This window comes from Pollicipes pollicipes, unplaced genomic scaffold, assembly GCF_011947565.3.
Source record: "Pollicipes pollicipes isolate AB1234 unplaced genomic scaffold, Ppol_2.1 Scaffold_6052;HRSCAF=7182_pilon_pilon_pilon, whole genome shotgun sequence".
Classification (NCBI taxonomy): domain Eukaryota; kingdom Metazoa; phylum Arthropoda; class Thecostraca; order Pollicipedomorpha; family Pollicipedidae; genus Pollicipes; species Pollicipes pollicipes.
Genome location: NW_023596805.1, coordinates 24,983,354 through 24,997,004, shown reverse-complemented (window position 1 = coordinate 24,997,004; position 13,651 = coordinate 24,983,354). Strand labels below are relative to the sequence as shown.

Sequence of the window (13,651 nt, the reverse complement as noted above, 5' to 3'; positions counted from 1 at the left end):
GCCCAATGTTTTGGAAACGCGCTATGTAACTTGTGACTTGGGGTAGTCTTCGTGACTTGAATTCAGTTGTGTACAATACAGGATATGTAATGTAGTCCAAAAAAGGTACGAGAGATAACGAAATAGTAATTGATTATCTGCATGGATATGATGTACACGCACGCGCGGACGCACGCACGCACACACACAGGCACACAAACACGCTCATAGCCCATAGCCATAGCCATAGCCGTAGCCGTAGCTATAGCCATGGCCGAAGCCATACCCACACACACACATAACACATCACAACATCGGTGTTGGTTGACATGGCATATTTACTGGGACCTCATGTTGCACGTGGTGTCTTATCTTCCACAGGCATCTATACTTTTCCTCTTCGATCATCATCACGCCTTACATTGGCCTTGGCGTACTTCACGTTGTGAAATGGTGACGCGGCTGTGTTAAAGGAATGAATCACAACCTGGCCAGGCTGCTGTACACATGGTGGGACCGTCTATTTTCTTTGTCTTAGTGAAACCACATGAATTCCAAAATGCATGGGGACTGCTGTTTGAACGTCGGAAATACCAACTGATGCCAAAAAGCCAGAATCTGGAGATCCTTCCACTTATACCACGCGTCAGTTGGCGTTGGTGCATCAGACATCAGTACGCGATGGTCTTTGTCTTCTACGCAACACGAGGTTCATTTTCGTAACCTAATGGAAGCTACATAAAACCCAAGATACATGGGCCGGGAATCGAACCCGGGCCGCCCGCGTGGCAGGCGAGCATTCTACCACTGAACCACCGATGCCTGTTTACATGGTTTGACCCGGTTTACCGCGGGCCAAAAGGTCATATACAATTTACTGTTTAGCGCTGCAACTCCAAACAGTCAACATATGTGATTTGTCTTATTGTTGCGTGTCTTATTATGGTGGCACCTTAGTTCTAACTCTGACATGCGATGATGACAAGCAATACCACGCTTAAAAGTTACGTATGCTCAGAAACATATATGCTATATATGACCATACCTGACCATAGTTGGAAAAGGCCACGGCGGGCGGCCCGGGTTCGATTCCCGGCTGATACAGGTTTGATTCAAGATAGGTTGTCACAAATCGAGTGCCGTGCATTGTGAAACTGCTGCCCAGCATGGGACACAGCGACTGTCTGATCAACGTCCACACCGACAAACGTGATATAAAATACACAAGGTGGAAAAACCCAGCACCCCTGTGCTTGACAGATTGTGGATTTGGATGATATACCCAGCAGTGCAATCCCGTCAGGGACATTCTCGCTTATGTAGCCGTAGCGGGCCAAGTTCAGGTGCACATGGGGAGACTGCATCACACTAACGCTCACAAGAAGGCAACCTGCATGGGGCTACTTTCTTGGTCACCGCTTGGGATGCGGGCTCTGAACCGACCATCCGAAAACAGCTCTCCATGCACGGCATCCTGAGCATCCATACTAGACACGCAACATTCCAAAACGAAAATATCAGCCTGCAGCCCAGCCTGCCGCGCTTAGCTTGTGATCCAGCCGGCCAAAGCTCGCAATGTTGTAATGCTGATCCACCATAAGCCCGTAAGTATTCATTTTTGCATGACGCATTTTGTCATCAAGTTGTGTCTCTAGTTTGGACACTCAGGGTGCAGTGCATGGAGAGTTGTTTGAGGACGGTCAGTGAGAACCCCAAACGGTAGCCAGGGGTGGTGTCTTGTGTATGCAGGCTAAGGGCGAGGCGCATGGAGGGTCGTTTTTGGACGGTTGTTTCACAGCCCGCACCCCATGCGGTGGCCAAGAAAGTAAACCGTGGAGACTACTTTCTTGTGAGTGCTAATGTGTGATGCAATCTACTCATGTACACCTGAGATCAGCGCGCTACGGGTACATAAGCAAGAACGTTCATGACGGGATTACGTTGCTGTATATATGAGCTAAACCGATAAATCTAGCACGAGGGTGGTGTGTTTTTCCGCCTTGTGTACTTTATGTGACGTTTGACGGCGCGGACCTCGATCAGACAGCCGCTGGGCGCCATGCTGGGCGCCAGTTTCACCGCGCAGGGCACGTACCACCGCACTCGATCTATGAGAACCCAGCTTGAACTTAACAAACTGCATCGGCCGGGAATCGAACCCGGGCCGCCCGCGTGGCAGGCGAGCATTCTACCACTGAACCACCGATGCCTGTTTACATGGTTTGACCCGGTTTACCGCAGGCCAAAAGGTCATATGCAATTTATTGTATAGCGCTGCAACTCCAAACAGTCAAAATATGTGATTTGTCTTATTGTTGCGGTGACACCTTAGTTTTTACTCTGACATGTGATGATGACAAGCAACACCACGCTTAAAATTTCTGTAAGCTCAGAAGCACATATGCTATATATGACCATACCTGACGGTAGTTGGAAAAGAACACGACCAAAACTTTTTCTGCACAATCGTAGGTCAAATGAATATAATTTGGAATCCAATAACCCTAACATCTCCCATCCATGACCGTTGCTTCTGAGTTACACACAATGTTGTGTTGCACTCCATACCAGGTGATTAAGGCGTTTGATTTAAAGTCCCATTACACCTAAGCAACACTTGGTTTTAGCGCCGGTTGCCTTTAGTTGCTGCGAGCGAGGCGCGAAACAGGCTGTTCACGAGGATTTGTCCGTGTCGCGTAGCATGATGGGTACAAGTGCACAGCTTAGAGCAGTTGAAGATTTACTTTGGCTTTCCGAAGAGAGCAGGACTTTAGAGCCTCACTTCACTTTGCCCCTCAATCAACTCAATTATGACCCACCGACCTCCGGTAATCAGGGTTAAACCCCTGCACTTAGCATCGGTGGTTCAGTGGTAGAATGCTCGCCTGCCACGCGGGCGGCCCGGGTTCGATTCCCGGCCGATGCATTTTGGAAATCACGTAGCTCCAGCCAGGCTAAGAAAATAAACGTCGTGTTGTGCAGCCAGCCAAAAAAAAACAAAAAAAACAACAACAACAAAAAACACCATCGCGTGCGTTGAAAACCAACGTCAAATGTTACGTGGTATAAGCAGAAGAACCTGCATACACAAGCACCATCCCTGGCTACCGTTCCGGGCTCTGAACCGACCGTCCGAAAACAGCTCTCCATGCACGGCATCCTGAGCATCCACACTAGAGACGCGACATTCCAAAACGAAAACATCAGCCCGCAGCCCAGCCCTCCCCGCCAACGTGCAGCCCGATATGCTGGCCTAGGACTTTGGGCAACTGGGGAGCCCAGAGCCATAGCCAAACAATCGACGATACAGAGCCGGGAGAAAGAACGTAACACGCAGTATAACACCTAGTTTGTCCCGAATCCCCACGGAGTCGAGCAGGCGGCGATTCTGGTGTGGTTTTGCTGCTACATTTAATTCATTACCAGATGAGACTAGATGTTACCCACTGCAGGCCTTTAATAGGAAACGTAAATAACATCTCGTCCAAATTTTGTGTAATTGTTATGCGTCGACCCAAAATGTACATATAGGTACTCACTCATACATGGCGTACTAAAGTTCGTGTGAGTGTTTTGAATAGTTTTGTGCGGCGATCCTTTTGTAGGATGTTGGCTAGAGCTCGAAAATACCCATAAATTAGGATGAGCAAGTGCACAATACAACACAATGCAACGGGGGCGATCAGCCTTCCACATGCCCTTCCCTCCCCCTCCTCCTCCCCCTCCCCCTCCCCCATCTGTTTGACTTGCTGTGCATTTACATAGCCTGTTCTAAAGTTCATTTATGGTAAAATAGGTCCGGGAGCGGTCGTGGCCGAGTGGTTAAGGCGTCTGACTCGAAATCAGATTCCCTCTGGGAGCGTAGGTTCGAGTCCTACCGGCCGCGATATGTGCGATTTTACCCCGCACGTCCTCCACCCCTTCGGGCGAAACCGACCGAGACAGGTGGCATGGAGGCCGAGACCGAGACCGTGTGGGCGCGATGGTCGGTCCTACGGTATATGCCACGTGTAATAACACCATCGCTAAGATGACTGACCTTTGAAAACCGAATTTCGACGGGTACGCATAGGTGGCGCTTAGTATGGAGCCTCCTCCGCCCCCACCCCCCCCCCCCCCCCCACCCCACCCCCCCCCCCCCCCGCCTTGCTGAAATGGAGGACATGCTGTGGTACAGCCCCACGGTCTAGGTGTCAATTTGCTAGAGGTCATGGTATACGGATTGGTTTGTGATAGGATGGCTGCCCAATGTTTTGGAAACGCGCTATGTAACTTGTGACTTGGGGTAGTCTTCGTGACTTGAATTCAGTTGTGTACAATACAGGATATGTAATGTAGTCTGAAAAAGGTACGAGAGATAATGAAGTAGTGATTGATAATCTGCATGGATATGATGTACACGCACGCGCGGACGCACGCACGCACACAAACACACAGGCACACACACACACGCTCATTGCCCATAGCCCATAGCCATAGCCGTAGCTATAGCCATGGCCGAAGCCATACCCACACACACAGAACACATCACAACATCGGTGTTGGTTGACATGGAATATTTACTGGGACCTCATGTTGCACGTGGTGTCCTATATTCCACAACCATCTAGAGTTTTCCTCTTCGATCATCATCATACCTTACATTGGCCTTGGCGTACCTTACGCTGTGAAATGGTGACGCGGCTGTGTTATAGGAATGAATCACAACCCGGCCAGGCTGCTGTACACATGGTAGGACCGTCTATTTTCTTAGTCTATGTGAAACCGCATGAATTCCAAAATGCAAGGGGACTGCTGTTTGAGCGTCATAAATACCAACTGATGCCAAAAAGCCAGATTCCGGAGATCCTTCCACTTATTACCCATCAGTTGGCGTTGTTGCATCACACATCAATACGCGATGGTGTTTGTCTTCTACGCAACACGAGGTTCATTTTCGTAACCTACGTAAAAACCAAGATGCATCGGCCGGGAATCGAACCCGGGCCGCCCGCGTGGCAGGCGAGCATTCTACCACTGAACCACCGATGCCTGATTACATGGTTCGACCCGGTTTACCGCGGGCCAAAAGGTCATATACAATTTATTGTTTAGCGCTGCAACTCCAAGCAGTCGAAATATGTGATTTGTTTTACTGTTGCGGTGGCACCTTAGTTCTAACTCAGACATGTGATGATGACAAGCAATACCACGCTTGAAAGTTCTGTAAGCTCAGAAACATATATGCTATATATGACCATACCTGACGATAGTTGGAAAAGGCCACGGCCAAAACTTTTTTTGCACAATGGTAGGTCAAATGAATATAATTTTGAATCCAATAGTCCTAGCATCGCCCATCCATGACCGTTGCTTCTGAGTTACATGCAATGTTGTGTTGCACTCCATACCAGGTGATTAAGGCGTTTGATCTAAAGTCCCATTACGCCTAAGCAGCATTTGGTTTTACCGCCAGTTGTCTTTAATTGCTACAAGCGAGGCGCGAAACAGACTGTTCCCGAGGATTTGTCCTTGCCGCGTAGCATGATGAGGACAAGCGGACAGCTTAGAGCAGTTAAAGATTTGCTTTAGCTTTCCGAAGAGAACAGGACTTCAAAGCCTCACTTCACTTTGCTCCTCAATCAACTCAATTATGACCCACCGACCTCCGGTAATCAGGTTTAAACCCGTTCATTTAGCATCGGTGGTTCAGTGGTAGAATGCTCGCCTGCCACGCGGGCGGCCCGGGTTCGATTCCCGGCCGATGCAGTTTTGATTCAAGATAGGTTCTCATAAATCGAATGCCGTGCATTACGAAACTGCCGCCCAGCATGGGACACAGCGGCTGTCTGATGATCGTCCACACCGACAAACGGTATGAAATGCACAAGGTGGAAAAACCCAGCACTCCCATGCTAGACAGATTGTCGGTTTAGATTATATGCCCAGCACTGTAGTCCTCTCAGGGATATTCTTGCTTATGTACCCGTAGCGGGCTGAGCTCATGTGTACGTGGGGAGACTGCATCACACTTAAACGCTCCCAAGAAAGCAACCTGCATGTGGTTACTTTCTTGGCCACCGCATGGAATGCGGGCTCCGAACCGACCATCCGAAAACAGCTCTCCATGCACGGCATCCTGAGCATCCATACTAGAGGCGCAACATTCCGAACGAAAATATCAGCCCGCAGCCCCGCCCGCCCCGCTTAGCTTGTGATCCAGCCGGCCAAAGCTCGCTGTGTTTTAATGCTGGTCCACCATAAGCCCGTGAGTATTCATTTATTGCATGACGCATGTTGTCATCAAGTTGTGTCTCTAGTATGGATACTCAGGGTGCAGTGCATGGACAGTTGTTTGAGGACGGTCAGTCAGAACCCCAAACGGTAGCCAGGGGTGGTGTCTTGTGTATGCAGGCTAAGGGCGAGGTGCATGGAGAGTCGTTTTTGGACGGTCGTTTCACAGCTCGCACCCCATGCGGTGGCCAAGAAAGCAAACCGTGTAGACTACTTTCTTGTGAGTGCTAATGTGCGATGCAATCTACTCATGTACACCTGAGATCAGCGCGCTACGGGTACATAAGCAAACACGTTACACGTTCATGACGGGATTGCAGTGCTGGGTATATAATCTATACCGATAAGTTTGGCACGAGGGTGGTGTGTTTTTCCGCCTTGTGGAAGGCGGAAAAACCTCCACGACCTCGACCTCCGACCGACCTCCGCACGGAGTCGAGCAGACGGCGGTTCAGATGGGGTTTTGCAGCTACATTTAATTCATTACCAGATGAGACTAGATGTTGCCCACTGCAGGTCTTTAAAAGGAAACGTTAATAACATCTCGTCCAAACTTTGTATGATACTTATATGCTAACGCAAGATGTACATATAGGTGTTCTCCCATGCCGGGCGTACTTATGTTCGTGTGTGTTTTGAATATTTTTGTGCGGTGACCCTTTTGCAGGATGTTGGGTAGAGCTCGAGAATACCCATATATTTTGATGAGCAAGTGCACAATATAACACAATGCAACGGGGGCGATCAGCCTTCCACATGCCCTCCCCTCCCCCTCCCCCATCTGTTTGACTTGCTGTGCATTTAGATAACCTGTTCTAAAGGTTATTTATGGTGAAATAGGTCCGGAAGCGGTCGTGGCCGAGTGGTTAAGGCGTCTGACTCGAAATCAGATTCCCTCTGGGAGCGTAGGTTCGAGTCTTACCGGCCGCGATATGTGCGATTTTACCCCGCACGTCCTCCACCCTTTCGGGCGAGACCGACCGAGACAGGTGGCATGAAGGCCGAGACCGAGACCGCGTCTCGGTCTCGGTCTCGGCCTGAGCATCCTTACGGGCGCGATGGTCGGTCCCATGGTATATGCCACATGTAATAACACCATCGCTAAGATGACTGACCTTTGAAAACAGAATTTCGACGGGTACGCATAGGTGGCACTATGGAGCCTCCTCCGCCCCCCCCCCCCCCCCCGCCTTGTTGAAGTGGAGGACATGCTGTGGTACAGCCCCACGGTCTAGGTGTCAATTGGCTATACGGATTGGTTTGTGATAGGATGGCTGCGCAATGTTTTGGAAACGCGCTATGTAACTTGTGACTTGGGGTAGTCTTCGTTACTTGAATTCAGTTGTGTACAATACAGGATATGTAATGTAGTCTGAAAAAGGTACGAGAGATAATGAAATAGTGATTGATAATCTGCAGAGATATGATGTACACGCACACGCGGACGGACGCACGCACACAAACACACAGGCACACACACACGCTCATAGCCCATAGCCAATAGCCATAGCCGTAGCTATAGCCATGGCCGAAGCCATACCCCCACACACACATAACACATCACATCATCGGTGTTGGTTGACATGGAATACTTACTGGGACCTCATGTTGCACGTGGTGTCTTATCTTCCACAAGCATCTATACTTTTCCTTTTCGATCATCATCATACCTTACATTGGCCTTGGCGTACCTTACGCTGTGAAATGGTGACGCGGCTGTGTTATAGGAATGAATCGCAACCTGGCCAGGTTGCTGTTCACATGGTGGGACCGTCTGTTTTCTTAGTCTAAGTGAAACCGCATGAATTTCAAAATGCATGGGGACTGCTGTTTGAACGTCGGAAATACCAACTGATGCCAAAAAGCCAGAATCTGGGGTTCCTTCCACTTATACTACGCATCACTTGGCGTTGGTGCATCAAACATCACTACGCGATGGCGTTGGTCTCCTACACAACACGAGGTTCATTTCCGTAACCTAATGGAAGCTACATAAAACTCAAGATGCATCGCTTACCACGCTTAAAAGTTCCGTATGCTCAGAAACATGCATGCTATATATGACCATACCTGACGATAGTTGGAGAAGAACACCGCCAAAACTTTTTTTTGTGCACTCGTAGGTCAAATGGATATTATTTGGAGTCCAATAGCCCTAGCATCTCCCATCCACGACCGTTGCGTCTGAGTTATCTACAATGTTGTGTTGCACTCCATACCAGGTGATTAAGGCGTTTGATTTTAAGTCCCATAACGCCTAAGCAGCACTTGGTTTTACCGCCAGTTGCCTTTAGTTGCTGCGAGCGCGGCGCGAAACAGGTTGTCCACGAGGATTTGTCACTACCGCGTGGTATGATGGGGACAAGCGAACAGCTTAGAACAGTTGAAGATTTGTTTTGGCTTTCCGAAGAGAAAAGGCTTTTAAAGCCTCACTTCACTTCGCTCCTCAATCAACTCAATTATGACCCACCGACCTCCGGTAATCAGGTTTGAACCCCTTCATTAGCATCGGTGGTTCAGTGGTAGAATGCTCGCCTGCCACGCGGGCGGCCCGGGTTCGATTCCCGGCCGATGCAGTTTTGATTCAAGATAGGTTCTCATAAATCGAATGCCGTGTCACGTGCCGTGCATTGTGAAACTGCCGCCCAGCATGGGACACGGCGACTGTCTGATCAACGTCCACACCGACAAACGTGATATGAAATGCACAGGTGGAAAAACCCAACACCCCTGAGCTATGATCGGTTTACATTATATACCCAGCACTGCAATCCTGTCAGGGACATTCTCGCGTATGTGCCTGTAGCGGGCCAAGTTCAGTTGCACATGGGGAGACTGCACCACACTTAAACGCTCACAAGAAAGCAACCTGCATCGGGTTACTTTCTTGGCCACCGCATGGGGTGCAGGCTCTGAACCGACCGTCCAAAAACAACTCTCCATGCACGGCACCCTGAGCCTGCATGCGCGAGATGTCATCCCTGGTTACCGTTTGGGGTCCTGAACCGACCGTCCGAAAACAGCTCTCCATGCATGGCATCCTGAGCATCCATACTAGAGACGCAACATTCCAAAACGAAAATATCAGCCAGCAGCCCGCCCGCCCCACCAACGCGCAGCCCGATATGCTGGCCTAGGACTTTGAACAACTGGGGAGCCCAGAGCCATAGCCAAACAATCGACGATACAGAGCCGGGGGAAAGAACGTAGCACGCAGTATAACACCTAGATTGTCCTAAATCCGCACGGAATCGAGCAGACGTCGATTCAGATGTGGTTTTGCAGCTACATTTAATCATTACCAGATGGGACTAGATGTTGGCCACTGGAGGCCTGGTAAAGGAAACGTTAATAACATCTCGGCCAGATTTTGTATGATTGTTATGCGTCGACCCAAAATGTAGATATAGGTCTTCCCCCATACCGGGCGTACTTATGTTCGTGCGAGTGTTTTGAAAATTTTGGCCAGCGATCTTTTTTATGATGTTGGCTAGAGATCGAGATTGCCCATAAATTTGGATGAGCAAGCGTACAATATAGTGCAATGCAACAGGAGCAATTAGCCTTCCACGTGCCGTTCCCTTCACCCCCTCCCCATGTTGTGGACTTGCTATGCATTTACATGGCCTGTTCTAAAATTTATTTATGGTCTCGCAGGACCAGATGCGGTGGTGGCCGAGTGGTTAAGGCGTCTGACTCGAAATCAGATTCCCTCTGGAAGCATAGGTTCGAGTCCTACCGGCCGCGGTATGTGCGATTTTACCCCGCACGTCCTCCACCCCATCGGGCGAGACCGTTTTCGGCGCGACGGTCGGTCCCATGGTACGCACCATGGCACGTGTAATAACACCATCGCTAAAATGACTGACCTTTGAAAACAGAATTTGGACAGACACGCATAGCTACCACTCACTACGGAGTCTCCTCCGCCCCCCACCCCGCATCGTTGAAATGGAAGACATGCTGTGGTACAGGCCCACGGTCTGGATGTCAACTGGCTAGATGTTATTTTATACGGATTGAATTTTTGATAGGATGGCTGCCCAATAGTTTGGACACGCGCTATGTGAGCAAGCATTCCATGAAGCTTCGTGTTGGCGTTTTGCGTGAACCCACCCGTGATGCAGTCTCCAGATGCTGTTATATTCAGTCGGCTGATCTCTTAGTATTGTGCGTGTGGGCAAAAGCGGTGCGGTGGCTGGAGGCTAGGCTCTTGTGCGCACCGAATGGCGATGCAGTCTCCCAGAGGCTGCTTAGCGATTAGTGTTACACCAGATGTAAAACGTTTATTGCGTTCTGTTGTGGCGTCCTTTGACGTGCAGCGCGATGCGTAGGGTACGAAGTGGAAAATGCATCGGCAGGGAATCGAACCCGGGCCGCCCGCGTGGCAGGCGAGCATTCTACCACTGAACCACCGATGCTGAGTGATAAGGTTCAAACCCGATTGCCGGAGGTCGTTGGGTCATAGCTGAATTCGTTGAGAAGTGAGGCTTTTTAGTCGTTTCTGCTCCGGATAAGCAGAGCTCATGTTCAGCTGCTCTAAGCTTTTAACTCTTCCTAATGCCGCCCCCTCCGTGGTAGGCGCATTGTCATGGTCTGAATGAAACTAAAGGAGCCGTTGCCAACTAGTTACGTTTCTCAATAAGCAGCTGTCCACTATTTATACGAATGGACATTGCAGACAAGTCAGAAGTGATGAAGCGAGCAAGATTTACCCCAGAAAAATGTGTTTTGTTGGACATAGTCAGTTGAGGTCTAGTGTTGAGATCGTCTTCGCTGAAGTCAGATCCGGAGATTGTAGTCCTGGTGACTGAGCTCAGTTATTTGCAGTGCAGGATATGTAACTTAGTCCAAAAAAGGTACGAGCGAAATAAGATATAGTAATTTCTAATTCGTGCAGACATGACGTACACACACACGCCCGCACGCACGCACGCACGCACGCACGCACGCACGCACGCACGCGCACATACATACACACACACACACACACACACACACACACACACACCACACACACACACACACACACACACACACACACACACACACACACACACACACACACACACACACCACACACACACACACACACACACACACACACACACACACACACACACACACACACACACACACACACACACACACACACACACACACACACACACACACACACACACATGGATATAATATACATATTTTATATATATATATATGGATATAATATACAGAGAGGTACTCGTTTTTGTCGTACATGTATGTAATATGTATATAGACATCCATTTATTGATATAAAATACCAAAAAAATAAGTAACATGAAAGAAAACACGGTAATGTTACGAGAGAAAACTTCTGACCGGTTTCCTTTCTTCTGTTCAGTTCAAGTTTAATTGCATTCATTTGTCACGCGGAATGTCACTGATCTTTCCTCAATTACGGCGATTTGGATGTGGGTTTTCTCTTGCCGCACGTAACAGGACAGCTGGAGTTAGTTTCCTGTTCGGGCCGACGTGTGATGCAGTCTCTCCAGTCGTGTGTGTTCGGGACCGCCACGGTTACGTAACGCGGCGCAGTTGCTTTGTGCGATTGCCGTGGTTGATATGAAACACGTGCTGATAGCTTGTCGTGCACAGGAACTTTTGACTTAAATCGGCGTACACTTAAACATACCTTTAACGACGTTAACGACTTCAACGACGAAACCACTCATATTTCTTAGAAGTGTTCCTCAGGAAAATATTTACCCAGTGAAGAACTTAATCAAGCCCAGGAGCGTGAGTCGCTGTGAGACTAGAGCACGCCTCCCTTGTCGTATTCTCAACGGCGTGTACAATGTCCGGGAAAACACCACTCGTAAACTCAGTGTATTGTGGGTGAAGTATCAGACTGCTGTCTCCGCTGGGACCCCGTGTACTTGGCTGGTATCTGCTCAATGTACAGTGCTTCCGCATTATGCGGGAGTAGTGTGTTGAGAGACCTCTTGAGAATCCAAACTACTTGGCGACGTCGTCTTTCGTTTCCCTATCAGACCATGACAACTCGCGTACATGGGTTGTGCCACGAAGGGCGCGGGAGGAGGACAAGCTCACGTCTTAGAGCAGCTGGACATGAGCTTTGCTTATCCGAAGCGGAAACGACTTGGAAGCCTCACCTTTCCTCAATCAATTTAATTATGATCCAATGACCTCCGGTAATTAGGTTTGAACCCACCCACTAAACATCGGTGGTTCAGTGGTAGAATGCTCGCCTGCCACGCGGGCGGCCCGGGTTCGATTCCCGGCCGATGCATTTTCGCGAGTTGAGCACTCCTAATACCAGAAGCAGACCAATCAACTCCAGCGGGATGACATGTGTCATTGGTCACATTGCCACCCAGGCTCGATTTGTCTACGTCTGCTGATATTGTCTAGTGTATTTCTGTTCCGTTCCTCATAAAAATCTTACCTACAATGTCCACTAGACTGGCTGATAGCCGAATAGCTATTTAGAACACGTCACTAGTTGGCGATGGCTTTTTTAGTTTTATTCAGACCATGATATCGTGGCTTCATGGGTTGTGCCTCGGTTGGGGTGGGAGGGGGGGGGGGGCAACCACACAGCTTAGAGCAATTGAAGATTTCCTTTCACGCTCCGGAGATAAAAGGACTTGAAAGCCTCACTTCTCCTTAATCAACTCAATTATGACTCACCGGCCTTCGGTAATCATGATTTAACCCCTTCACTTAGCATCGGTGGTTCAGTGGTAGAATGCTCGCCTGCCACGCGGGCGGCCCGGGTTCGATTCCCGGCCGATGCAGTTTTGATTCAAAATAGGCTTTTACAAATCGAATGCCGTTATGCGTGTCGTGCACAGTGAAGCTGCCACCCGGCAAGGGATACAGCGGCTGGCTGATCAACGTTCACACCGACAAACGTGATATGAAATGCACAAGGTGGAAACACAGCACCCCTGTGCTACACAGATTATCGGTTTAGATTATATACCCAGCACTTCAGCCCCGTCAGGGCATTCTCGTGTATGTACCCGTTGCGGGCTAAGTTCAGGTGCACATGGGGAGACTGCACCACACTTAACGCTTACAAGAAAGCAACCGGCATAGGGTTACTTTCTTGGCCACCGCATGGGGTGCAGGCTCTGAGCCGACCGTCCAAAAACATTTCTCCATGCACGGGACTCTGACCCCGCATGCACAAGACATCATCCCTGGTTACCGTTTTGGGTTCTTAACTGACCGTCCGAAAACAACTGTCCATGCACGGCACTCAGAGCCTGCATATACACATGACACCATCCCTTGCTACCGTTTGGGGTTCTTAACTGACCGTCCGAAAACAACTCTTCATGCACGGCACCCGGAGCCTGCATGCACAAAACACCATCCCTGGTTACCGTTT

At 49.4% G+C, this 13,651-nt stretch overlaps 7 non-coding genes across 7 annotated transcripts; all 7 read left to right on the top strand.

The window, feature by feature from the left end:
* The first annotated feature begins 2,834 nt into the window (after positions 1-2,834).
* TRNAG-GCC (transfer RNA glycine (anticodon GCC)) lies at positions 2,835-2,905 on the top strand. The gene has a single exon. It is a non-coding gene; the product is annotated as a tRNA-Gly (tRNA).
* Positions 2,906-3,783: 878 nt separating this feature from the next.
* Positions 3,784-3,865, top strand: TRNAS-CGA (transfer RNA serine (anticodon CGA)). Its single transcript has one exon. It is a non-coding gene; the product is annotated as a tRNA-Ser (tRNA).
* Positions 3,866-5,656: 1,791 nt separating this feature from the next.
* TRNAG-GCC (transfer RNA glycine (anticodon GCC)) lies at positions 5,657-5,727 on the top strand. The gene has a single exon. It is a non-coding gene; the product is annotated as a tRNA-Gly (tRNA).
* Positions 5,728-7,100: 1,373 nt separating this feature from the next.
* Positions 7,101-7,182, top strand: TRNAS-CGA (transfer RNA serine (anticodon CGA)). The gene has a single exon. It is a non-coding gene; the product is annotated as a tRNA-Ser (tRNA).
* A 1,575-nt stretch (positions 7,183-8,757) lies between these two features.
* Positions 8,758-8,828, top strand: TRNAG-GCC (transfer RNA glycine (anticodon GCC)). Its single transcript has one exon. It is a non-coding gene; the product is annotated as a tRNA-Gly (tRNA).
* A 1,089-nt stretch (positions 8,829-9,917) lies between these two features.
* Positions 9,918-9,999, top strand: TRNAS-CGA (transfer RNA serine (anticodon CGA)). Its single transcript has one exon. It is a non-coding gene; the product is annotated as a tRNA-Ser (tRNA).
* A 2,982-nt stretch (positions 10,000-12,981) lies between these two features.
* Positions 12,982-13,052, top strand: TRNAG-GCC (transfer RNA glycine (anticodon GCC)). Its single transcript has one exon. It is a non-coding gene; the product is annotated as a tRNA-Gly (tRNA).
* The last annotated feature ends 599 nt before the right edge of the window (positions 13,053-13,651 follow it).